The sequence below is a fragment of the Chionomys nivalis genome, chromosome 3 (assembly GCF_950005125.1).
Source record: "Chionomys nivalis chromosome 3, mChiNiv1.1, whole genome shotgun sequence".
Classification (NCBI taxonomy): Eukaryota; Metazoa; Chordata; class Mammalia; order Rodentia; family Cricetidae; genus Chionomys; species Chionomys nivalis.
The window spans coordinates 125,160,864-125,187,783 of NC_080088.1; the positions used below are offsets into that span (position 1 = coordinate 125,160,864).

The 26,920-nt window shown below is 43.3% G+C and overlaps 1 protein-coding gene across 3 annotated transcripts in view; it reads left to right on the plus strand.

Moving 5' to 3' along the window:
- Ttc28 (tetratricopeptide repeat domain 28) overlaps positions 1–26,920 on the plus strand; it is a 477,926-nt gene that overhangs the window by 320,906 nt on the left and 130,100 nt on the right. The window lies entirely within an intron of this gene.

Here is a 26,920-nt window from a genome sequence, read left to right on the forward strand (position 1 = left end):
GTCTGAATCTCTCAAATTAATGGCGAACACTGACAAGGTCACATCTTCCCAAAGATAGAGCGAGCACAGTCTCTCTGTGGCTGGGCGATGTGCTCACTTCACTGTTTGTCTAGGATGGCACTCTGCTGGTCACATGACTGGAAGAAAGAAGAGAAGCTAAGCCATCAGCGGCTGCTGTTGTGGAATGCTGGTGGGGGTGTTTCATTCCTTCCTTCATGTTTCTAAGGTGACCCTAAATCTAGTTAAATTGGCAATGAAGATCATATTACAGATTATGATGGAAGGCTTGTCTCTTTCTGTGTGTGGTGGAGAGCCAGTCTGTTCCTGGGCTGCCTTCTGTCCCACCCATGGGAAACTTAGGAAAACTGACTGAAAGCTTCAGTACCTTGCTGTTTCATTAGATGTGGCATTGGCAGCTCCGGTGTGTCACCCTCATGTGCTTAGGGCACGTGGCCAGCAAGGACAGCTCCGGTGTGTCACCCTCATATGCTTAGGGCGCGTGGTCAGCAAGGGCAGTGTTTGTGCTTTGCTATGTATTGGTTTTACTAGTGTTGGGCAGGCTGCTTTACCTCAGAGCCGAAGTTGCATACCTTAGGGTTAAAGACAATTTTTTTTTTTGAGACAGTTTCTGAACTGGCTTTGTAGACCAGGGTGACCTTAACTTCAGAGGTTAAAGGTGTGCACCACCACCACCCGGCTAGAAGATGATTTCTTTAAAGCACATTTTGGTCGAGAATCAGGGCTTTCTTTTATGGGGGAAGGTACTTGCTGGGAATGGGACACAATGACCCCCATCCTCCCAGCGACACCCAAGCTCAGAAAACAGTAGTTTTAGGTGAAGAAAACTCCTTAGATTAGTTTGAGCAACCAAGAGGATATGATCCTCGGGTAGAGAGGTACCAGTGTGTTCTTAGAACAGGTCTTTCAGCTGACTGCCCAGGATGGACTCAACTGAGAAGGGGACATGCACCCATTCTGGTCCTAGCCCTTAGCCAGCCTCTTCGTAGCCAGGGCTTACTTTACTTTTAAATGTGCATTTTAAAATACTTTTTTAGCTTTTTGGTATAAGAGAAATTCTAAAATGCCAGCACCTTCAAAACATATTCTCAAGAGAAGATGTCTGATTGGCTCAGGGCTTCTGAGGTCCCCTAAGGGTATCAAGCTGTGACTGGAAGGGTAGAGTTATGTATGGTGCTTTGAAAGAAAGTGGCTCTCAAAGAGAGTGACACGGTTAAGAGGTGTGGCCTTGTTAGAGAAGTGTGTCACTGTGGAGGCGGGCTTTGAAATCTCATATATGCTCAGTTCATACTCAGGGGGACAGACCACTTCCTCTTGCCTGTAATATCAAGATGTAGCTCCCTCTCCGCTCTCAGCTCCTTCTTCAACATCATGTCTGCCCATACGCTCCCTTGTCCTGCCACGATGATAATGGGCTGAACTTCTGAAGCTGTAAGCTACGCAATTAAATATTTCCCTTTATAGGAGTTGCCATGGCCATGGTGTCTCTTCACAGCAATAAAAACCCTAAGACATCATGTAACCCACTCTCTCTAGGTTAGAGAGCAGGTCCTCTGGCTCATAGAATCCTGTATAGAGTTCGTGTGTTCCGTGGACCAGTGGGCTCAGCTTCCTCTTGGAGCTGGTGAGAGTGCGCAGTCTCAGGCTTCATGTGTGTGCATACACACCATAGCCAAGAGGCAACACAGAGGGGCTACCCACTCTGCTGACAGGGGTCTGTGGGCTGTGGCCTATGGCATGGTGGATATTCAGCAGCACCATGGCCTATGCCCACTGTTCGTGGGAAGTCCTCCCAAGTGTGACAAAAACATGGCTGGCTGCAGACATTGACATTACCCCAGTCTAAAAGAAATAGCACTTCAACTGTTCTATGCACTATTCATGTGGAAATGGTTGTCATTCCAATGGAATTTACCATGTGTGTAAATAGGCTTACTATCAGGCTTTGGGTAAGGTTTTTTTTTATGTGTGTGGGGGTGTTTCAAAACAGCGTTTCTCTGTAGCTTTGGAGTCTGTCCTGGAACTTGCTCTATAGACCAGGCTGGCCTCGAACCACCTGCTTCTGCCTCCTGAGTGCTGGGATCAAAGGCCGCCCGGCTGGGTAAGCTTTTATTTCTTCATCACATCAGGTTTTATAAGATTCTTACAAACTTAACTGTATTCATTTAGAAAGTCATTTCTTTCCAGTCTCCTTTGGGAATTTGGAGTGAGGCACTTACATAGGTGTCAAATCTACACTAAATCTTGACTTGGCCACTGTGCAATTGCACTTCTTTTCTCTAAAATTTCTCCTGTCACTGAGCACTAAGACCTTTCAAAAGAACTCTCTTGAGGATGTTTAGGCTCTGATCACTTAGGAAGTTCCATTGCTGTGGCCAGCTGTGGGGTTACAATGGCAAATCAAAGCTCGAGCCCGGGATGCAGTTCTAATGCAGATGTTTGAAGTCACCGCTGTAAATGTTAGTCTCTATACATGTCTAATAACAAGAGTGAGAGGAAATACCTTTCCAATTTCTTTTTCCTTTTGAGAAGTAAGGCTTCCCATGGGACCTTTGTTAGCTTTACCCCCTGCAGCGATGCATTCCTCACTTAGAACTCTGTATGAAATCTTTTCTCAGAGGAAGAGGCCTACTGTGGGAATAGCATTGAGTAGGCTCACAATATGTGAGAAGAAGGAAGAACAGTGAGCACCTATCCAGGGTGCTGCCCCCTTGCCAGCTCTGGACTCTCCCTGTGGGACGCACCTGCTGTGTTCCGCCTCATGTTGAGAACATCTGACAGAAAGATTCTCCAGTCTTGTACTTCCTCCTCAAGTCATACTCTAAGAATGTATTAGGCAAATGTATTTATTTATTTAATTTTGTCAGGAAAGCTAATGCCTACCCTTCATTATGAATGGAATTCTTTTATTGTCTGAGGCCAAAGGTCCATTTTAAAACATGTATCTATGAATATTTTAAAATCTAATGCAAAATGCATGCATAATTTGTTCTCATTTCCTAGGTTTAATATTCATGTTAAGAGACTGAACAGGGTTTGGGATGATTAGCTGAGGTCTTGTTTCTACCAGACCCTGTTGGGGTCAACCTTGAACACTGACAGCCAGTTTGGGAGACTTCTTTCATTCCAGACAAGAATCAACAGACGCCACACTGTGCATGTCTGAGGATCATGAGCCTGATAGAAAGTAGATGGGTCTGAACCTTCCTTATTGCCAAGCACACAGTGACAGCTCAGGAGTGGTAACCGCCGGGTTTAATGCCCTGGAAAGTCTCTCACATGGGTACATTGTGAAGACTGTCTCTTCAGATACTGGGGGTTTACAGTTTTTGTTTAGTTTGTTTGGTTGTTCGTTTTTGTCAGCTTGGGCTCCACTTGGGATTCTCTGCTAAAGCACCTGGTGATGTGCTCTTTCACCTCTGGCTCCTGCACATCAGAGCTTTTGTCCAGCAGAGCACATCTGGGTGTCATGCAGACTTTCAGCCTTCACCAAAGACTTAGTGCTGTTTCAGCTCTCTGTGTCCAGCTTTGGCTGTCCTGGTCTGCATTTGAGAGTGGCCCTGTGAGCAGCACACATAAGCTCCCTTCGGTGGCTGTGGTGATGGTGGATTTGAGAACATGAGAAGTCCAGCAGAACGTACCTAATGTGGGTTTTCAGCTTCAGCCATCATTCTGTAACCACTGGGTGCCAGCTGCTCTTCCAGGTGTGAAGGAGTCAGAATGGGATGCAGTCCTTTCTCTATCGTACCCATAGCTCACTGGGCGTAGACACAGAGGCCGGCCAGAGCGAGCAAGTGCTACACTAGGCATTGTAATCGGGGTGCTTTTCACAGAGAAGGCAGTGTTTGAACCAAGCCTTCAAAGTCATCAGAACTTTCAGGGAACACAGTCCATATCCTTCTCAGGCCTACCTCGCCTCTGAATTCCAGCAGCTGACCATGATCTTGCTGCAATCAACAGTTTCCTGGTGATTGGCACCTGCTTGGTGTATGCCTGATAACTCTCACAGGGCGTTTAGTCCACCAGATCAACCTTCTTGCATGTCAGCACTATCATAGCTCCGCCTGGATGTGCTGTGTCTCTGGATATAGGATCAGATTAACAGGTTGCCTCAAAACTGGCTCTTTTTGGTTTCACAGACTCGCTTCTTGCCAGGCAACCTTGCTTGCCAACCATGCTCTTAAGGCGATGGCATAGTTCCTGTGCTCTGCTGTCTGCACCTGTGTTAGTCAGCCCACTGTGGCGGTAACAGATGCCGGAGAAACTTTCATTAAGGGAGAAGGGCTTATTTTGGTTTATGGGTTCACTCCATCTTGGCAGGGACGTTGTGGCCACTCTGAACAGCTCCAACAATGGCAGTCAGGATGCAGAGAAGGTGTTCTGCTGCCATTGTTTCTCCTTTTCCTCCTTTTATTCCACCTACACACCCAGTCTGTGGAGTGGCGCTGCTGGTACTGAGGGCTGATCTTCTCTCCGAACTTAATCGTCGCTGGAAACGGTCTCTCACACACCTCAAAGTGTGCTCTACCAACCTTGGTGTTTGTCACTCAGACCACATTGTCAATCAAGATTAACCATCACAATTCTTTAGTGTGATCCCCTCTCCTGGAGTGTGCAGGATCTCTGACTTTCTCTAACCAACAGAATATGCCAGAAATTGTTCTGTGGAGATGACTTGATGGGTAGGAATGATTGCCGAGTTCAGATCCAAGTAAACAGCAGGAAGCACTGGTAATCCCAGTGCTGGGAGCAGGCACAGGAGAATTGCTGGGGGCTGACTGTCCACCACCTTAGTTCCAGATTTGCTGAGAGATCCTGTATCAAGAGGACAGAGCAGATGTCAATAGAGCAGGACACCTGACATTTTCTTCTGGTTTCTGTACATGCACACACACTGACACATGCACGCACACTGACACATGCACACACACACCTGATAGGCTTATACAGAACACATCTCACACGTACACACACAGGCACACACACATGCATGTGCATCAGAAATGCCAGAATGTGCATGATTTTTGTGTGTGCATTACCCATGTAGGTTTGTAGCCCCTGCTCTGCTGGAATCTCCTCTCCCCACCAGATACAAAGGAACAGTAGCCATGTCTAGGATTCCAGATGGCAGAGAACTGCAGGTTGTCTATTGTGAGGGAGTCTCTGTTGATGGCCATCAAAAGACTGGAGTGCTCAGGTTTATAATCACAGGGAACTGAATGCTTCACAGATAGGGAGAAGGTTTCCTGTAGGCCCAGTCTCTAAAGGAGAGCCCAAGCCTGCACAAAGCCTTCTGACATCCCAGAGGACCCAGCGCGACTGTGCCCGGACTCCTGACTCATTAAATAGAAGTATGAATGTGTGTTGTTTTCGGTGACTGAATGTGGATTGTGTTGTTATGCAGCAATAGGTGGCGAATACAGTGAGAGGTGGAATAGAATAAGAGACCACAGTTCGAGCACCTGTTCTGCTTAAATGCCTGGCATCTGGCAATTAGTGTGGAATTGTGCTTTATTAAATATAGGTCTCTCTTCTAACATTCCTAAGGAAACGAGAAAGTTTTATTTTCTGAAAAGAACTGATTGTCTAACTTCTGAAGCAGGTGTCCCAGACAGAGGACACCAGATGTGATGCAGCAGCTGGAGCAGGGAGAGTTTGAAATCACAAAGATTATGTGAAGTGCAACTCTGTGCAGGAGAGAACAAAGGAAAAATGAGAGGTGGGTTTTCTAGGGGTGGTGTGGGGGAGGAGCGTCGGTAGCATGGTAATGAGGGTACACCTCCACCATCATGTAGACACTGAGACGGTTGGCATGGTTACTGGCAGAATATATCCAGAGTGTTTTCGAATCCCCTTTTCACAATGGTGTGACTTGATCTGTTATCTGTATACCAGCCTAACAGATGGGGGGCGGTCTCTGCTTCTTCTCAATCTGTTGAGCTACTTATCTTCCCTGACCTCCAGATAGTGGAGTGGAGCAGGCTACGTGTTACATTGAGGAAGAAGATTAGGAATAGTTCAGTAAATGCCTACTGAGTGCTGTGTCACTAGCTGCCTGTCTCCTCTCATCTTCTCCACAGCAGGTCCCTGTGTCTAGTGCTTCTCAGGCACCAGGCTAAGTGGGCAGTAGTGCTCAAAAGCATCCCAACCATGTGCCCTCTTGGGCACGTAATCAGTGATTATGGGTAGAGAGCTCAAATCTACAGGCTCTACAAATATGCTCAGTTAATAATAAAAAGAGAATTAAGAAGAATAAACATACTATTTGCATGTTGAAGTTGCAGAGTAAAACTATGTTGACATTGGCACAGAAGCCAGGATGGGACATTGTGAAGGTCCCAGTGTGCACCCAGGTGGCTAAAGCTCTCACTGCCATGAGCTTGTAGTAGGGGTGGGGTTTTCTCCCAAGAACACCCTCCCCTTACTGTCTAGGAGTCTGGGTCAGGTTCATTTTCCTGCCAGTTCAAGAATTAAAAGAAAATTAAAAAATTATTAAAAAATTTGAAAGTTTCACACAAGTAGCAGTGGGGAGGAAAATCTCAGATACACCAAACGGAATCAGTTCTTGAAGAAGGGCTTTTGTTAGGGGTGAGGAAACACACAGAGCATACACGCACACCTTACACATGGGGCGCGCACACACACAGCACCTAGAAACACCCTTCACAAAACAGAGGGTGAGGCTTATGAAACTGAAGTTCAGTTGCTCCTTGAGGTTGGAGGTTTGGGGGTTCTTTGGGAGTCTTCCTTCTCTGATTTAGAATGGGTCAGTTTAAACAAAGACCAAGAAACTGACAGAACCTCTGCTTTGGGCAAACATGTTCTGGCGTTGAAATTTTCAGACTTGCTCACAAATTGGGAGACTATTGATCAGAGAAAAAGCCCATGAGCCCTGCAGGCCTTTATCTCTCTGGTCAAGAGTATGGGCATTTGCAATATTTGTTGACAATTTTGTTATCTGGTTGTGGCCACTCTTTCTACCTGTCTGCCTCTCAGGGATCTGACTCTAAGGCCCTCACTCTGTAAAGCAATAAAAATGTGGATGCTGCTGGTCTCAGTGCTTGAGTGATGAGCACACCTTTTTCATATTCTCTGTGACCAGCTGGTTGTGCGGCCAACCTTGCTCTGCTGCACCCCAGCCAAAGCCCAAGGCCTTCTCAAATAAAAGCCTCCCTGCACCTGTTTGAGCTGGGAGGTGAGCAGCAACTCATGGGACATGTTTTTCTGGGAAGGAATGGCAGGAAAATAATTTTCTTGACTTGGATATTTGGAAAACTTTTATCAAAAAATAAACTAGTGAGCCTATCATTTTAAAGAAAATGGCATTTGTCACCAATTCAAAGTTCTAAGGAAAGGTTGGGATACAGGGAAAATTTGTGTCTTCTAGTCTGGCTGAGCTCGACAACTTTCCGGTACTTCAAGATTTTTGTGGCTGAGCTGGTGGTTGGCGGGGCCCGGGGGATGACTGCGTGATGAGGAGTGTCTGCACTGGAAGCTGTTGGCAGTGCATGGTGTCGGAAGTTCTAGAGATGTTAAGCTGCCCTGTTTCAACTATCTTGCCTGATCTTGTCACTTTATTTCATCTCTTCTTTTGTTGTTGAGTATTGGTTTTTAGGTGGGCTGTCGTGGAGGCCATGGTGAACTCTGACTCACTGTGTAATCAACAATGGCCTTGAGCTCCATCTTTGAACTTCCATCTCCCAAGGACTGGGCTCACATATCTAATAATGTTGATCTATTTCTCTCCATTACTATGATTCCTTCTCACTAATAGAGCCCATGAGTTAGATGTAACTTTGCAGAGCTGACTTCATCTACACATGATGCAATGCCCAGCTTCCTGTCTGAATTTATCACTTGGTCAGTTGTAGTTCTCTATCTATCTATCTATCTATCTATCTATCTATCTATCTATACACGTTAACCCTCAATTTTAATGGTACAAGATTTATTTTAATGATCAGATTAGGCAATGGAATTTGTGTCTGGAATTGTTCATTTTGCAGGCAGCATTGATTTTCTTGATTACTTAATGGGGCTTTCTCGTACACCAGAGTGGTTTTGGGTCACAACATTCAGTGTGTTCCTGGTGTAACATTTGGTAAATACACTGCAACTGACCACAAAAAAAAAAAAGCCTGTTTCCTATTCCTATATTTGAGAATGTTTTATGTTTCCTCCATGTTAGAGCTAAACCTTTCCATCAGCTGAAGTTTATGAAAATAATATTCCAGCCATCCACATCATTTGTGGACCACAGGACTGTTACAACTGTGATACTCCTGGGCTTTTGTGGGCGCTACCAATGTTCCTTCCTCACTGACTGCTGCATGCTCTGATTTTCAGATTTTCCCAGTCAACCTTGTGGACTCTCTAAGGAAGTACCTGAGCCAATGAATTTACAGTCCGAGGTTCAGATACAAGATAGGCACTCCTATGACTTGATCCTCTTGCAAGGGCAGCACACTGTGGTGGCAACATCCTTGGAACCCCAGATGACCTCCCATGAGGCTCTGCCCCCTTTAAAGCCTCCGTTAGCTCCTCACAGTGCCACTCTGACGATCAAACCTTTACCTCTGGATCTTCGGGTAATACTCACCTAAACAGTTCAGTGGTTCACCTAAACCTAATTTCAGTTCAATGGGATTACATAGGCAAAGGTGCAGCAAGCACAAATCGCTCCCTAGTTCATGCCTATGCTACCAGGTAGCTCACTCTAAATCCCTCACAGAAAAGGAGGCTGGAAGGTGTTTCCTCACTCACTGAACACAGTCAAAGTGTGATCTGTCACGTCAACTGTTGTGGTCAGTGTGCTTGTTATGTGTCCGATCTCCAAAGTTCCCTCCTCTTTCAGGGTCTTTGTCCCATGTCACCATTCTGCACATGTTGAGGGCCTCTCTGCCATCCTGTTGTTCTGTGTGCAGCAGTGAGCCTGAGTGCCACCTTAGGAGCTCAGGTAGGTGTCCCTGGTGCCTCCCTCTGGATCTGCCATAATGTAAGGGCTTAACCAGCATTACTGAATGGTTGACTGCCTCTCCTCAGGAATGTCTTTGTCTGACTTCCTCATGGCCAGGACTCAGTGACTTCAAATCCCTTGTGAGATGAGCCATCCCTTCTGCCTGTGAAATGCCAGAGCTACTTAGTGCACTTCTAGATCTTAAATGATTTAACAGAGAGAGCATTGGGCACATTAAGCAGATTGCGGTGGGGGGGGGGGGGGGGTCTGAGCAGCATGATGAACTGAGCTCTTACACTGACTCTGGACACTCAGCTGCTGCTGGCCTAGCACAAATTCTGTAATTATTATCAAAGTTTATTAAAGTTGAAAGGTGATTAGAAAGTAGATTGGATATATATATATATATCTTCACTTCTCCCCAGAATTAAACAGGGGAAGGTCTGGAGGTACATGAGGCTATAACCCACATAGACTCTACTGAACAAGTAAAGGGAATTAAAGTTTCCTTTTATAAAGTAAATCCAAGACTCTCAGACCTTTGTTAACCAAACTGTGGTGCTGCTTTTGATATTACCCTCCAGTCTTTTACTTAGCAGTTATTGCAGATTCTCAACTGAACTAGTGCACAGTTCAATCATCGGGAGATTCGGCCTCCAGGCCAGCTTCCTAGGCTTTGGGGAGACCCCTGAAGCAATGCTTTGCCTGTTGAGATTCCAGAATGTGACCCACACAGCCCTCTCTACTGCTGCTAAGGGGTTTGTGCAGCCAGATCTGTACCAGGCCTCATCTGCTTTTCAGATATTTAAACTGTCCCATGAATCAGTGGGAAGGAAATAGACATCATAGCGTGGAAATCAGTGCGCCACTTCTGGGGGATTATTTTCATGTAAGCTCACTCTGAAGTGGAACAAATGAGTCTGTGGTTTGTAAAAAGAGTGCATTCATGGGGGAGTGGGGAAGGATTTGGGCTGTGTGGGCTCCTTCCCAATTTAGGAAACCATACCTTTATTTCTGGCTTAACATTGCCTTCCAGGGGCTAATTTGTGTGTATTTATCCCGTACATTCAGTGTTCATTAACACCATCGTTGATAATTCCGGTTTAATCTATACCATTCAGCTAGTCACTCACCGGCCTGGCCTTTTCCTGTGTTGATCTCTTCCTCCCAGTCCCTTGGACTCCACTCAGTGGACATCCACTTTATTAAAATGTACTAGCTTGACCCTGAAGTGTAGGCGGCTGGCCGAATTGTCAGGTGTAGTCACTCGGGATTGTAGGCATATGTCGCTTTGTCACATGTATTAGTTACTGTGCTGTCCCACCTTCACTTCAGGTTCTGAGCAAGGTGGGACTCGGGAATTTCAGGATATTCACAGGGGGGAAATATCTGAATGGAGAAGTAAAGGAAAATGAACTGAGTCCTTCTTCCTCCATGTTGTGATAAAGAGCATCTCTCTCGCCATCTTCACCTGAAAGAAAGGGTGAAGCCTCTGTTCTATTTCAGCATGAGAAACAGGGGACTGTGCAGTGCTGTGGGCAGTATTTCACAGGCTCTCAGTGGGGATGAGACTGCTGTGAGCTACCGTGCCCCTCTGCTGAGATCATATTTTAACCTGGAACACGTATTAGTTTTTGGCATTTGGTGTGAAATTCAAAAGATTAAATAAGTAATAAACAGCTCTAGGAGAGGAACAGGGAAAATGCAAGTCATAGCGTAGCTTCCTGCTCCCAGGAGCCCTCGTCATCAGACACTTAATCTTCTCCGAATGAGCACAGATGTGTGGCTATGTTTTCAAGTGGTCCCTGTAGCACCTAGCATTTATGAGTCCTTAATAAATTTTTATCATAATTAATATCCCAATGGATTGTGGTTTTCTCTGGGGGATGGTAGAACTGAAGCTCAGGAGTCTGGAATGATAAAGCATTGTTTTATGAGTTTCTGTTCCCTGTGCCTGAGGGCATCTTGATTTACTGGCTTGTTCAGTACCGTGAGCCTGTTCTGCTGGGGAGGGTTCATTGTCAGTGTTGAGCCAGACCACCATTTATTGTCTTAGACACATGGAGTAGGAAGAGCAGGGTCCTCAACTGGATGGAGCTGGATGAGGATCAAGATTCCTTGGTCATCTGGAAAATGGGGCAGTTTGACTTTTCCTTCAGGGTCAGTATCAGCTGAGGCTGCTGGTAAAGAGAGCTCCCCATTCCACAGACAGACTGGATCCCCTAGAATTAGCCCAGGGACTGGTACCCCCAACAATGTACATATTTCTTTCAGCACTGTGCACAGAGCGAGGGCTTGCACGGTACTGTCCAGGAGGGGCAGGGGCAGTAGTGGGAGGGAAAGGTCAGAATGGATTTTATCAAAGAATTGGGCATTGAGAGGAATCATGAAGAAGGGTTGAAATTTTGATGAGCAAGGCTGATCTGGAGGAGTTTTCTAGGCATTAAAAATATGGCAATGATTATATGTAGTTCTTTCTGCCGTAAACAAACACACAGAAGCATGTCCGGGCGGCTCTGAGGCACGGAGTCTGTCCTCATGAGTAACACGGGGCAATATAAGCAAGCACAGGGCTATGGTCTGAGCAGGGCACTGACTCTTATCACTTATTCATGTTGTATCTTTGGCTTTTCTTTTTATTATTTTGTTTCATTTTTATTCTGAGGCAGGGTCTTGCCCCAGGAACCAGGCTGGCCTGGAACTCACCGTCTTCCTGGCTCAGCATTGTGAGTGCTGGGATTACGGGTGAGTGCCATGCCTTATGCTTGTGGATGGAGAGCTGTGGGGGATTGTGTCAGACTGCAGCGAGAGCGGAGGCCAGACACAGGTCAGGCACTGGGTTTCCTGAACAAGTATGATGAGTCACAGGCTGCCATGGAGCAGGTGTCATCCGCTGCTCACGTGCTGCCTGACTGTGACAGGTAACAGCGCTCAGCAGATGTTTGGGCTAGGCCAGAGTCTTACACTGCCCAACAGGCAGGTATTTATCTTCTTTTTGATTCTTTTTTTGGCTTTTCAAGAGAGGGTTTCTCTGTGTAACAGATCTACCTATCCTGGAACTCGCTTTGTCAACCAGGCTGGCTTCGAACTCATAGAGTTCCTTCCGCCTGCCTCTGCCTCCCGAGTACTGGGATTAAAGGTGTCCATATCTTTTTTTTTTTTTTTTTTAAAAAAAAAGAGTTCTGGAAGGTTCAGTAACTTTCTATGAGGCACAAGAGAGAAGCATAAGCCCAGCACACTGAACTCACTCTTGCCCTGTTCCTCTTGCTGCCTTCAGCACACAGATGCAAACACGCGCATAAGAAGAAAGTTAACCTGGCAGAATGGTGTGCGCCATTTGTCACCATCCACAGAAATCGAAAACATACAGAAACAAGGCAAATTTTACAGATCCATAATATACAGTGATGATACCAAATGTTCAGGGGAGTAGGAGACATCAAATTCTCACAGTAATGACACTGTAAAGTGTTAGGAATTTTTCCTAATGCGAGCTCTCTGCCGATGCAAAATCCCAATCAAGACAAATCAAAATAAGCCAAATTAAAAAATATCCAGGTTTAATGGGATTCCTGTGCTCTCAGGTGGCCCCGAGGGGGAACCGGGAGGCTGTGAACGGGACCACCAGGAGGAAGGAAAAGAGACCACTCTTTGGGGAGTTCACTTAAATACCCCATGAGAGTGGTCCTGTCCCTCCCTGGCATACTGAGATTTGGAGTCCAGACCAATACAACTCTCAGGTCTGGGGGCTAGGATAGATGTGAGAGGCTGGGGTCTATGCTCCCAACTTAACACAAAGGAAAAGGAAGAATTGTATCTGTGACTTTTATTGCCAGAGGTTGGGGTGGCCAGTAGGGGTATTTCAAGACATATATGGGAGAATGTTAAAGTATGCTAAATATGTCACAGGTAATTGTTGTTTTAATTTTATGCATTTGAAGTGCTTAAAAAGATGGAGAGCAGACAGAAAAGCAGACCTAAATTGCTGAATAGAGAGCTTGGGCAGTGCTTGCACGGGGAAAGAACTAACACACTTGCTTTGTGAAGCCCTTCCACACTGCCGACGCAGCTGCCCCAGCGCTGGCCAGCAGTGCTTCTGCAAGCTTGACACTGTTAGCGCTTTATAAATCTCGGATGCCAGGAGAATCCTTCTGTCCCCCGTTTATCCTGTTTTTAAGCTACACCCTGCAGGTGACTAATCACTCAGAGACTGTGTGACACCTTCAGGCTCTGAAACCAGCCCAGGTGATGCGCCCTCCCCACCCCCGCTGAGGACAGAACACTCAGCCTCCCTGAGCTCAGCTCATCCTGTGAAATGAAGACATCTGTTTACATGGTTACTGTGGTGTCACATGACACAAGTGGTGCCGCACACATAGCGTGTGTCATTGGCTCTGACTCTATACAATATCAGTGCTCTTCAGGACTGTGTCCTGAGCAATTCTCATTATGTGTCTATTTCCTGTACTCCAGACCCCAGAATGTTTCTGGTCCGGCCACACTCCTCTTGCCTGCTGGAGGTGAGCATGCCTTTCCCCCTTGCTCCCCTCCCCCATGGCACTGCTGAGCAACAGAGACTTTTAAAGGACTCTACACCTGCTTTCAAAGTACAGAGTGCAGCCTTGGTGTCTCTGAATTGTAATGTGTAACAGCTGAGTTTATAGGCTGGGCCTCTCTCTGAGAAGTACTCCTAGTGGCTTGAACTGGAGTCTCCCTCCATGGTCCAGCCTTTGTGTAGCCTGTGAAGGCCCAGAGTTGGTCCCCAGCACTCCAGATTTGTTACCCTGAGTTCTCCAAAGAGCTAGCTTCACAGCCCTCCAGCTATGACTCCCATTCTGTAACTAATTTATTCTTCTTTTTACTAACTTATTCTTTGAAAACTGTTCTTTTAAAATTCAAAAGCAATAACACTAGGTCTTTAAAAAAAATCCTTTGACTATTTCTTTAAAAATAAAGAATTTTAATATTTGTATTTATAAACATTACATCCGCCAGTTTTCACCACTCAAAATACTGTGACTATTATTTAATTTTTTAATTAGTTTTATTGAGTTCTACATTTTTCTCTGCTTCCCTCCCTTCCGATCCCCTCCCCTTCAACTCTCTCCCATGGTCCCCATGGTCCCCATGTTCCCAATTTACTCAGAAGATCTTGTCTTTTTCAACTTTCCGTGTAAATTAGATCCATGTATGTCTCTCTTAGGGTCCTCATTGTTGTCTAGGTTCTCTGGGATTGTGAATTGTAGGCTGGTTTTCTTTGCTTTATGTCTAAAAACCAATTATGAGTGAGTACATATGATAATTGTCTTTCTGGATCTGGGTTACCTCATTCAATATGATGTTTTATCGATTGATCATTTGCCTTCAAATTTCAAGATTGATCCATTTGCCTACAAATTTTTCTGCTGTGTAGTACTCCATTGTGTAAATATACCTTATTTTTCTTATCCATTCTCCGGTTGAGGGGCATTTAGTTTGTTTCCAGTGTCTGACTATGACAAACAGTGCTGCTATGAACATAGTTGGGCACATGTTCTTGTGGTACAATTGAGCATCTTTTGGGTATATATCCCGAAGTGGTATTGCTGGGTCTTGAGGAAAGTTGTTTCCTAATTTTCTGAGGAATGGCCATTCTGATATTCAAAGGAGCTGTACCAGCTTACACTCCCACCAGCAATGCAGGAGTGTTTCCTTTACCCCACAAGCTCTCCAGCATAAGCTGTCATCAGTGTTTTTTATCTTGGCCGTTCTTGCAGGTATAAGATGGAATCTCAGAGTTGTTTTGATTTGTGTTTCTCTGATGGCTAAGGATGTTGAGCATTTCCCTAAGTGTCTTTCAGCCATTTTAGATTCTTCTGTTGAGAGTTTTCTGTTTAGTTCTGAACACCACTTTTTAGTTGGATTATTTGTTCTTTTGATGATCAATTTCTTGAGTTCTTTGTATATTTTGGAGATCAGGCCTCTATTCATGCAGGGTTGGTGAAGATCTTTTCCCATTCTGTAGGCTGTTGTTCTGTCTTGTTGACCATGTCTTTTGCTTTATAGAAGCTTCAGGAGGTTCCATTTATTAATTGTTTCTCTCAGTGTCTGTGGTACTGGTGTTATTATTTAAGACGTGATCTCCTGTGCCAATGAATTCAAGTGTACTCCCCACTTTCTCTTCTATGAGGTTCAATGTGTTTGGCTTTATGTTGAGGTCTTTGATCCATTTGGACTTGAGTTTTGTGCATGGTGATAGATATGGGTTTATTTTCATTCTTCTACATGTTGATATCCAGTTATGCCAGCACCATTTGTTGAATATGCTTTCTCTTTTCCATTTTGTATATTTTTGCTTCTTTGTAAAAAATCAGGTGTTCGTAGGTATGTGGGTTAATATCTGGGTCTTTGATTGGGTTCCATTGGTCTTCCTGTCTGTTCTTATGTTAACATCAGGCTGTTTTCAGTACTGTAGCTCTGTAGTAGAGTTTGAAGTCAGGGATTGTGATGCCTCCAGAAGTTTCTTTATTGTATAGGATTGTTTTGGCTATCCTTGGTTTTTTGCTTGTCCATATGAAGTTGAGTATTGTTCTTTTAAGATCTGTGAAGACTTTTGCTGGGATTTTGATGGGCATTGCACTAAATCTTTAGATTGCAGATTGCTTTGGACAAGATTGCCATTTTTACTATGTTAATTCTACCTACCCAAGAGCATGGAGATCTTTCCATTTTCTGGTGTCTCCTTCAATTTCTTTCTTCAAAGATTTAAAGTTCTTGTCATACAGGTCTTCCACTTGTTTGGTCAGAGTTATCCAAGATATTTTATGTTATTTGTGCCTGTTGTGAAGGGTGGTGTTTCTCTGATTTCTTTCCCAGCCCATTTATCATCTGTGTACAGGAGGACTACCGATTTATTTTAGTTACTCTTATATAATTACTAGTCTGCTAATTACTGAAGGTGTTTTTGAGTTGTAGAAGTTCCTTGGTAGAATTTGTGGGGTCTTTTATGTAAACTATCATATCATCAGCAAATAGTGAGAGTTTGACTTCTTCTTTTCCAGTTTGTATTTCCTTGATGTCCTTTTGTTGTCTTATTGCTCTAGATAGAACCTCAAGAATTATAGTGAATAGATACGGAGAGAGTGGACAACTTTGTCTTGTTCCTGATTTCAATGGGATCACTTTGAGTTTCTCTCCATTTAGTTTGATGTTGACTGTTAGCTTGCTGTATATTGCCTTTATTATGTTTAGGTATGTTCCTTGTATTCCTGCTCTCTCCAAGACCTTTATCATGAAGGTGTTTTGTTGAAAGCTTTTTTCAGCATCTAATGAGATGACCATGTGATTTTGATTTTTCATTTTGTTTATATGGTGGATTACATTGACAGATCTTCATATGTTGAACCATTCCTGAGATAAAGCCAACTTGATCATGGTGGATGATTTTTCTGATGTGTTCTTGGATTCACCTTGCCAGCATTTTATTGAGTATTTTTGCATCAATGTTCATGAGTGAGACTGGTCTGTAATTCTCTTTCTTAGTAATGTCTTTATGTGGTTTGGGAATCAGGGTAATTATAGCCTCATAAAAAAAGTTTGGCAGTGTTCCTTCTATTTCTATTGTGTGGAACAATCTGAGGAGTATTGGTATTAGTTCTTCTTTGATAATCTTGTAGAATTCTGATCTGAAAGCATCTGGTCCTGGGCTTTTTTGTTTTATAGAGACTTTTGATGATTGTTTTTTATTTCTTTAGCAGATATAGGTGTATTTAAGTTGCTTATCTGGGTAAGTGATATTTATCCAGAAAGTTGTCCATTTCCTTTAGGTTTCCCAGTTTTGTGGAGTACAGGTTTTTGAAATATGACCTAATGATTCTCTGGATTTTCTTGATATCTGTTATTATGTCCCTTTTTTCATTTCTGATTTTGTTAATATGGATATTCTCTCTCTGCCCTTTAGTTGGTTTGGATTAAGGTTTGTCTATTTTGTTGATTTTTTTCAAAGAACCAACTCTTTGTCTCATTGATTCTTTGTACTATTTTCTTTGTTTCTCTTTTGTTGATTTCAGCTCTCAGTTTGATTATTTCCTTGAATCTGGTCCTCCTAGGTGAGTTTGATTCTTTTTCTTCTAGCGTTTTCAAATGTTCTGTTAACGCACTAGTGTGGGATTTTCCCAGCTTCTTTTTGTAGACATTTAGTGCTATGAACTTTCCTCTTAATACTGCTTTCATTGTGTCCCATAAATTTAGATATGTTATGTGGTCATTTTCATTGAGTTTTAGAAGTCTTTAATTTTTTCCTTTATTTCTTCCCTGACCCATTGATGATTTAGATGAGCGTTGTTTAACTTCCATTGTTTGTGAGCTTTCTAAAATTAGTGTTACTGTTGAATTCTAATTTTGAGCCCTGGTGAAATGATAAGATACATGGGGTTATTCCATTTTTTTGTATCTGTTGAGATTTGTTTTGTTACCTAGTATATGGTCAATTTTTGAGAAGGTTCCATGAGGTGCTGAGAAGAAGGTATATTCTTTTCTGTTTGGATGGAATGTTCTATAGATGTCTGTTAAGTCCATTTGAGTCATAATATCTGTTAGTTCCCTTATTTCTCTGTTAATTTTTGTCTGACAAACCTGTCCAGTGGTGAGAGTGGAATGTTGAAGTCTCCCACTATTAGTGTGTGGGGTTTAATTGTGATTGAAGCTTTGGAAGTGTTTCTTTTACATATGAGGGTGCCCTTGTATTTGGGGCATAGATGTTCAGTATTGAGATTTTCTTTTGATGGATTTTTCCTGTGACTAATATGAAATGTCCTTCTTTGTCTCTTTTGATTGATATTAATTTGAAGTCTATTTTGTTAGATATTATGTTACCTACACCAACTTGTTTCTTAGGTCCATTTGATTGAAATTTTTTTCCCCAACTCTTTACTCTGAGGTGATGTCTGTCTTTGAGGTTGAGGTGTGTTTCTTGTATGCAGCAGAATAATGGATTCTGGTTTTGTGTCCAATCTGTTAGCCTGTGTCTTTTTATGGGTGATTTGAGTCCATTTATATTAAGGGGTATTAATGACCAGTGATTGTTATCTCTTGTTAATTTAGTTTTCGTTGTTGGTGATGTTATTTTGTGTGTTTTTCCATTCTTTGGGATTTGTTGCCATAAGATCATCAATGCTGTGTTTTTGTTGATTTAGCCAACTTCCTTGGGTTGGGGTTTTCCTTCTAGTACTTTGTGTTGGGCTGGGTTTGTGGCTATGTATTGGTTAAATCTGGCTTTGTCATGGAATATCAGGGCCATGGTTCCAATCACTCTGTAGGTCACTTGGTGTTCCTGGAGGTCACTCAGCACTCCCAGGGTTCCTGAGGTTTGCTCTGCAATATAGGGTGTTGTTTGGTCCTGCTCTGGTGGAGGTCGCTGGCTTGGGCCCACTACCTCAAAGGTTGCTGATTCCTGCCTGGTCTCATAGAGGTCTGGCTGGGACCCGCTCTCTCAGCGGTTTTTCCCTTGTATCTGCTCCTGTGGAGGTCATTTCCTTGCATCTACTCCTAAGGAGGTCACTGGTCAAAGCTGCTCCTGTGGGGGTCACTGCTTTGGGTCTGCTCTGGCTGAGGTAGCTGGTTCTGCCAGAGGTCACTGGCTTGGGCCCCCATCCCACGGAGGTTTCTGACTCTGGCCCGCTCCCTAAGCAGTAGCTCCCTTATACCTGCTCCTGTGGAGGTTGCTGCCTCTGCCAGGCCTGCTCTGGTGGAGGTCTCTGTCTCAGGCCTGCCTGCTCAGGAAGAGGTTGCTGGCTCAGCTCTTTATGATTCTTATAGCCAGTGCCTTAAAACAGTCTTTGGTATTACCTGAAACAAATAAACGCGTATTTAAGCACGATTCTCGCCTGGGGCTGATGGTGTGGCTCAGCAGGTAAAGGCGCTTATAACACAAACCTGATGACCTGAGTTGACTCCTGTAACCCACATAACAGGAGAGAGCAAAGCCCAGGACGTGTCACACGGGTGCACACACATGTACTGCACACACTAAGGAAATAAATGCCATCTTTTAAAAGTATAACCAAAGGGTGAGCCATGCCTGAGAGGAGGAATGAAGTGTGTGTTAAGAGAACAGACCTGCAGCATCTGGCTTGTGAGGAGCCCAAGTGGGCAGTGGAGCTGTGCTGTGGAAATCTTTCCTTGCCAGCTATGTTTCCATCCACATCTCTCACCCTGCACAAAAATCAATTCAGAATGGTCCAGCAGTCTTAATTTAAAGACTGAAGCTGCAGAGGAAAACTTAGGGAATGTATTTCAAGATACAGAGGCAGGCAAGGGCCTCCTGGACAGGACACAACACAGGAAGCAGTCCCAAGAATCTACAAATGAGGCTCTAGGAAGTTAAAAATGCCTGCACTGCAAAGGAACCTACCAGCAGAATGGACAGACAGCCGTAGAGTAGGAGAAAAATCTTTGCCAGCTGTACATTAAATAGAAGCTTGATACCCAGGATGTAATAATAATAATAATAATAAAACCTGCAAAAACCAACATTAAAAAACAAAACGAAACAGGATACAACCTCAAACTGCCAGTCAGTAAATGGGCCAGGGAGCTGAACACTTCTCAAAAGAAACACAGATGGCCAGTGAATATTTTTTTAAATGTTCCATATCCTTGCCATCATGGAGAGCAAATAAAAACAACTTTGAGATTCCATCTCACCCCAGGCAGAATGCTGACAAGGATATGGGAGAGAAGAACCATGAACTCAAACGTGGAAGGAGTGTCAACAGTCGTCATGGAAATGGGGGAGGGTCCTCAAAACTAAAACTAGCACTACCATGTAAGGCAGTCCAGTCACCATGCCTGGGGGTATCTTGGTGTTCTAGAATGCTAGCCTAGATTCTGCCACAGCAGCAGGCTGATGTGGAAAGTCCCCACCAGTGTCACCAGCCTCGACTGCCACAGCAGACATCTGATCTCTGAATGCAGCCAGCATTCACAGAGTGGGCTAATTTTAGAACGCAGTAGACATTGTTATGCAGAGAATTAAGAATCCAGTGACGACCACACCTTCTAGAATCTTATTCCCAAGTCTCTGAAGTATGTCCTTGACACACCCCGGCTGACTTCATCCATGCATTTCTTTCAAGCACCCAACATGTGTTAAATGTCCATACACTTTGGTTTTGTCTCTTATAGCACTTGTGAGATGAACAGCATTAGACAGAGCGCACTAGGGGAGTTGTAGCACACTTGACTAGTCTGTGAGGGAGACTCTGGGCCTGGAGAGATGGTTCAGCGGTAAAGGGCACGGAGTGCTGTGCCGGGGACCACGCTCAGTGTCCAGCACACGAACATCATGTTAGTGACTCACAACTGCCTGTAACTTCACTTCTAAAAAATTCAGTCCCTCTTCTGGATTCCATGGGCACTGTATTCACATATGAACATACCTCTCTGTCTCTCTGTCTCTCTATCTCTCTGTCTCTCTCTCTCTCTCTCTCTGTCTCTTTCTCTCTCACACACACACACGCACACACACGCACAAAATAAAAAATAATTTTTTAAAAGAAAGAAGCATGCATCCATGTTGGGCGTGGGTGTCTCTTCCCTTTAGTTGTCAGTTCAGCAAATTTAAGTTCATCAGACCAAAAATAATCAAAGGGTTTTTTTGTTGTTTTTTTTCCTTTTGTTGTTGCTACTGTTTTTCGATTTTTTTTGTTTTTTAATAACTATTTAAGGACTAGAAAGATGACTCAGCAGTTAAGAGTGCATGTGAGTCTTGCAAAAGACCCGGGTTCAGTTCCCAGTGACTTGCAACTGTCTGTAACTCTGTTTCTGGGGGTTCAGTGCCTTATCCTGATCTCTGTGGGCACCAAGCATGCACACAGTGCACGTACATACACACAAGCAAAACACTCCTGTACATAAAATAAGTATAAAGCCTATTCCTTCAGAGAATCCTTTAAATACACTCCAGACTCTGCTTCCTGCACACAAACCTCCATATTCGCCAGCGGTCTTCCTAGCGGCTCCCTTTCCAGGCTTTAGTTTGCTCTCCCTCGGAGATGTGGGAGACCATTTGACTCTGCCATGCTCACTGCCTTCCTTCATCTCAACACTTCCATTTGCTTCCCTTAGAGTCTGACCACTTTCCTGCTGCCAGGCGAGTCTTCGTGGAGAAGCAAACGTGCTTATTACCTTCCTGTTTCCCCTCATTTCCTCCCTCCCTCCCTTCTTCTGAACTATATACACCCTGAGTGTGATCAGGATGATCCAGTATAGGCTTATCCCAGGGGTTGTGTTCCTCTCTTGGGAACTGGAACAGAACAAGGCTGCAGCCACGCACCCAGATGAAAACTGCCAGTCACCTCCCCCTACCCACCTTGTTCCTTCCTGTCTCTGTGGTCCAGCCATTGCCTCCGCCTTTCCCATCACTGACCCAGAGCAAGATACTCAACTCCCTTTAACAGTGTTTCAGAAATAGACTCCTGAGGCTTCTCACAATGCCTGTTTAATACTGTGTACATTGAGTGAAATGGACCCTGCCATTGGAGGAGTTGACCCAGTTCTTTTCTGTGCTACATTTAAGCCCCCTTGAATTCTTAGCCTGGTATGCCAGTCAGAAGCCATCTGTGGACGTCCCTCCATGGAGTCACTTACATGTGTGGCTGTAATTAAGTGACTGGGGAAGATTTCTGGGTGCTGTCAGGCACATCAGGCCTAGATCAGATATGCCCAACATCTGTAGATAACACCGCAGCGAACACTACACTAATGTAGTGGCTGTGGTGATGACAGCACACGCTTTAATCCTAGCACCTGGGGGGCAGAGGCAGGAGGATCTCTGAGCCCGAGGTCAGCCTGGTCTACAGAGGACTTTCTAGGACAGAGCTATATAGAGAAACCATTGATGATGATGAAGGCAACAATCATAATAATGTTGTTGATGATGGTGATAACAACAATCATGATGATGTTGTTGATGATGATGTTAATGCCTGTGGGTGGGCCAAGTGAGCAGAAGACTTCCAGTTGTAATTTTTATATCTAGAGAGAAGGATTAAGAATTTAAGTTGCGGGCTGGAGAGATGGCTCAGTGGTTAAGAGCACTGTCTGTTCTTCCAGAGGTCCTGAGTTCAATTCCCAGCAACCACATGGTGGCTCCAAACCATCTATAAAGAGATCTGGCGCCCTCCTCTGGCGTGTGGGTATGAATGGAGGCAGAAAGTTGTATACATAATAAATAAATCTTTAAAAAAAAAGAGAGAGAGAATTTAAGTTGCTCCGAAAGCAACTTGTATGGGCTGTTTGCTCTCAGGTCTTGACTTACATCCTTGCCTTGCTTTTTCTTAGTTATTTCACTTTGGACCACATAATTAATGCTTTTTTCTTATGAAAATTTGGGGTAAACATTTCTACCTTGTGAAAGGCCCTGTGGAGACTTGAGGTGATGAAAAGGGGACACCTGGAATTCCATCACTCACTGGCTCTGGGGTGCACACTTTGATGTTTCCTGTCTGCATCAAGATGGGCCTTATTCAGTGAGGAGGCCACTGTGCTTGTTAGCAGCACCCTCTTCCTTTCATGCTGCACATTGAAGAGTTCTTGTAATTGATGGCATCCCTGATTTGTGAAGTGTAGTCTGCATAGCCCGTGGTTGGTGGTTCACAACAGACCCAGAAATCCATGCTCATATTCTCAGGCTCTGCTACTCGGGTGCTAGCACAAGCAAAGGAATAGTGTCTGTGACTGCATTAACACCAGCAATGCTGTTGTTGTCACTCTGATGATGTCATGCTCATGTGCACAAAGGCCGAAGGGAGTAGATTTCAAAGATTTAACAGGCATACAGCCGAGTGGGTGAGGAGCAGCAGGTAGAGGAGCAAGAAGGGTAATGAGGAACCGTGAGTGCCATGCAGACAGGGTGCTGCTTCTAGCCACGGGGAGTGCAGATCTGCTTGAGAATTGAGTTGGAGGTCGCTGGTGCAATGGAACCGACCATGGCTTCCTTACCATGGAGGATGCAGTGGTGTCTTTGTACACCTCATGCAGATTCAGACTTCATGGCTTAGATGCCTTGTCCCATTCTGTCTTATGGGAGGCTTCTTTGTCATAACCCCCCCTTTTTTTTTACTATGTTAAACTAAAAATACTAGTCATTTTCAGGTCAGCCGGGTCTACAGAGTGAGACCCTGCCTTAGAAAAAAAAAGGAGACATTTTTTAATGGTAGAAAATTTATCAAATAAATATAACCTGTTTAATGCCATTGTACTATTTTATAAGCTAAAATAAAACAAGTTTAAAATCTAAATTAAAATTTTGATTTTTATTAAACATATATATGTTCAATTTTTAGACCTTTGTACAGCATCTTATTTCTTCAGAGATTTCAAAAACTGAATATATGCACTGTATACCAAATAATTTGTGTGCCAAAGCAATGCTGACAAGTGTCACACCAAGGATCTGATGCTTTCAAATTTCTCAATTGACGTAATGAAGGAGGGGAGGATGGCACAGACTGGTATTAAATTAGTATATATGTATATATATGACAATAGAATTTGTTAATTTTCTCAGTGTCTTAGTGTTTAGTGCATATAAAAACAGTTCACAGTAATTGAATATACCCTGCATTTCAAGACCTTTAAATGTGTGGTCATCCTTGTCTGATGAAGTAGCTGTCATTTTCCCATCTCGTATGTAAGGAAATAGAGTGAGCTTCGTAGGAGAATGTGTCCTGCAGATGCAAGACTGGAACCCACTGATTCCTCTCCACCCTCGGTGACTGAACTGATAAAATTAGCGGTTGTTTAAAAAGTTTGATTAAAATTGTCCAAGCTTACCTTTGCGTTTGATACTGAATAGCACTGAGGATTTCAGAGAATGAAACAATCCATTTGAAATATTAATATTTCAAACTTAATTTGTTAATATTGCCACATTATTTTTAAAATATTTAAATCTATCATTAAGAATAAAATAGACAGAAATTAACTCTAGATAGACTTGGTATATAAATAATTGGCATTGAAACAAAAATAACTAAATAAAAACTAATGTAGTTCTAATTTCAGGCTGGTCTGGGATCCTGAGCATGTGGAGACTGCTAACTAAATATAGGGTGCTGCTGTATGCAGAGCCAATGATGAGAAATTGGTCATGATGAGCTTGGGACTGGTTACTGGAGGAATATATTCAGATCTGCTTCTTGTGCAGTTACAGCAGAGTCAGTGAAGCCATGGAGACATGGGGTGAGTGGCTTGGAGAAGGCATTTTCTGGGACTAGAGAACTGGCACTGATCCTGGTCCTTCCCTGGTTAATAAAACTGACCCTCACCCAAGATGCTGAACCTCTGCTCATATTCAAGGACACTGAAAGATTCTCTTGGCAAGTGTTTGTAGTCAGAGACTGCTCATTTGTTCCCAGCTGCCCAGACCCAAAATAATCACACAAAAACTATATTAATTACAACACTGCTTGGCCTATTAGCTTAGATTTCTTATTAACTAACTCTCACATCTTAAATTAACCCATTTCTATTATTTTGTATTTTACCACGAGGCTCATTGTTTACCGGTAAGGTTCTCTGGCATCTGTCTCCTTTGGCAGCTATATGGCATCTCTCTAGACTCCACCTTATTTCTCCCAGCATTCAGTTTAGTTTTCCCACCTAGCTCTATTCTGCCCTCCCACAGGCCAAAGCAGCTTTATTCATTAACCAATAAAAGCAACACATGTACAGAAGGACTTCCCACACCATTTCCCCTTTTCTATTCAAATAAAAAGGAAGGTTTTAACTTTACCATAGTAAAATTACATGTAACAAAACAGTTACCAAGAAAAAATTATAGTTACAATATTTAGTCCATTTTATATTTGGCAGATTAAGGAAATACTCTACCATTTATTCTGTATTTGTGAGTCTAAAGTTTTTTTTTTTTTCTCACAGAGATCCGCCTGCCTCTGCCTCCCAAGTGCTGGGATTAAAGGCGTGCGCCACCACCGCCCAGCGAGTCTAAAGTTTTATATCTAATCTATATATTATTATAACCAGGGAAAAGTATAACTATCTGTTCTTCAACTCCATCAAAGACTCCAAAAGGATATGACATTACCTAAGTAAACAGGAAGTACATTGTAAACAACTTCCCAAACTCTAGAATTGACAGAGACATCTTGTTGCCTAGACAGTCACCCAAAGTTCTTCTGCAACGTTGGGGCATCCATCTTCAGCCTACAGGTCCATAGTCTCTGGCAGACTTTTCCATGAAGCAGGAAATTTGAAAGACTCTTTCACCTCTATTGACACTTTATCAGTCACTTTCTTCTGTGTCCTGCAGAATGCCTGGCAGACTCTTTCATGAAACAGGAACCCTGAAGAACTGTCTCACCTTTAGGCAAGTTCATCAGTCATTTTTCTGTGGGTCCTGCATGTCTATTTCATACAACATACCATCAAACAGTCCAGGCAAGAGCAGTTTCTTGCCAGATGGCTAGCAAACTCCATAAGGAGCCTCTTCAATGCCCATCATCCTCTTGAAGTAGATTGGTGCTGCCAGGAGCAGATGTGTCTCATTGTCATGAAAAGTCCTAAGTTCTTAAAACATTTTAAATGCCATAATCTGTTTGTCTTTGAAAGGTTTGAAGAATACCTATCCATCTGAAATATATCTCTGTACATCTAGCAAGCCTACCTAACATGACTATAAGCTTAACTATTATAGTGACTATCTATTAACCTGTATTTCTTAATTATACTTTACATTTTTAAATGACCTGCACAAACACAGTACCTTAATCAAGAGCAGAACTATACATATAACAAAATTGATTTAAAATTTTTGTCCATAAATCAAGATCCATACCAATGCAAAGTATTCACCTCTATAGCATATTCCCCTTTAAATGTAAACAAACATTTATAAACAGTCATTTAGGGAATTTTGATGTTGTTCTCTAGACTACTTCCTGCTGATTGGGGTGCTGTTAATCAGGCCTTTCATGGGGTATCCTGTGTGGTAGGTCCATCTCAGTCAGAAATCCTGACACTGTTATGGGTGTTGGATCACCAGGGCCATTGCTTCGAGGGGTCTTGTTTGGTTAGAAGCCATAGCTTTCTATCCTCTGTGGAAACCAAAGCAGAACCTCTTTTCCAAAGCAACATATTCTTAGACCCAAATTTTGAAATCAAAATACCCTTAAAATATATGTTTGTTTAGCTTAGCAGCCATACAATAAAATGTCTTTCTGTACTTAGCTCATTCACAGTCAAAAAAATTCAAAGAAAACACAATAATAGACATAATTCAGACTCTCTGTGTATTTTCCATTTTCACGTGGATTATTTTTCTTTAATCTATGAATGTCTGTATTCTGTCTCTTTAAAGACTTTGTCTTTTTAACTGCCTATACTCTTTTTATTCTCTCTCCCAAGTTTATGTACATTTATCCAACAGTGTGACCCATTTAGAGGTCTTTTTTTTTTTTTATCTGAATCTGTCTTTATTGCATCATTTTTTGATGAGGAGCACTTTTTTTCTTTAAATGTTAAGCGGGTGTGACTAGAACCAACCTCATGGCACTGCCTGTTTGTTCTGTCCAGTTCAACATGGTGGAGGCATGTTTACTGCCTCTTCAAGCTTTGCACGCTGCCCAGCTCCAGGGACTCAGCGGGTCTATATTGCACCATTAAACAGTTTGTAACGTGCTGCTCACAGACCCCATTTAAGTGCAGGACCTCCTGAAAGAGCCAGAGTTTATTCTGAAAGCACAAACCAGGAAGCCGATCTCAAAGAAGCCATGCATTTTTTTTTCTGCTTATTCTGACCCAGAAAGCCTCTTAAAGGAGCCATGCCTCAGCAAAGAGAGTCTGTCTGAAAAAAGATGTGGCTACCAAGAAGCTGTACTTAACTCTGTTCTTTTGTGTCTAGAATTCTTTCCCAAGCTCTCTCAGTTTTTATGTGGATGTAGTTGG